Here is a 630-nt window from a genome sequence, read left to right as displayed (position 1 = left end):
GAGCAACTAATAAGAAGCGCAAAACGGTATGCGTTTTAGTTTCGTTTTGTGCTGGGACCCGTGGATTGATTAGAGATATCAAGTACATACAAGTCATTTTTTAAATGTTGTAGTTCGTCTTGAAAAAATGTTACGAGTACATCATCCATCAACAATTACACAGGTTCTGTTTTCATATTGCGGATTTTGGTTACGTAATATTATTTTCTAGATTTCACGTTGTGAATATATGATTTGGGCAAACAGAGCCGCAAAGAAGTACATTATGTTGTTGTTGTTTTTTTTGCAGTTTTATCTAGAACAAGCGATGCTTAAACCTTTGTCTGATTCTTGTGAAACTATCCACACGACAGTTACAGTACCTAGGAGTTGACTTCAGTGATGTCACTGATGGGATGTTTCTAAAAATCCATCCTCTGTAAAACGTCTTCTCTAGTTGTCCTGCATATGTATTCGCTAATGAAGCTGTGTGTTCTGAGCCTGGATCTCTACATTTCTGTATGAACCAGCTTAGAGGGCTAAAGACAGCTTGTGTTTAAATTGAGTGTAAGGCAATTTATGCTTCTAAAGTCATGGTCAGCATTTATTATTGTACTGTGCTGTAAACTTGTTCTGTGCCTAGTCACATTA

Source organism: Atractosteus spatula, unplaced genomic scaffold (assembly GCF_055471065.1).
Source record: "Atractosteus spatula isolate fAtrSpa1 unplaced genomic scaffold, fAtrSpa1.hap1 Scaffold_81, whole genome shotgun sequence".
NCBI classification, from domain to species: Eukaryota; Metazoa; Chordata; class Actinopteri; order Semionotiformes; family Lepisosteidae; genus Atractosteus; species Atractosteus spatula.
The sequence above is the reverse complement of the archived record's forward strand: the minus strand, read 5'-3'. Positions refer to the sequence as shown.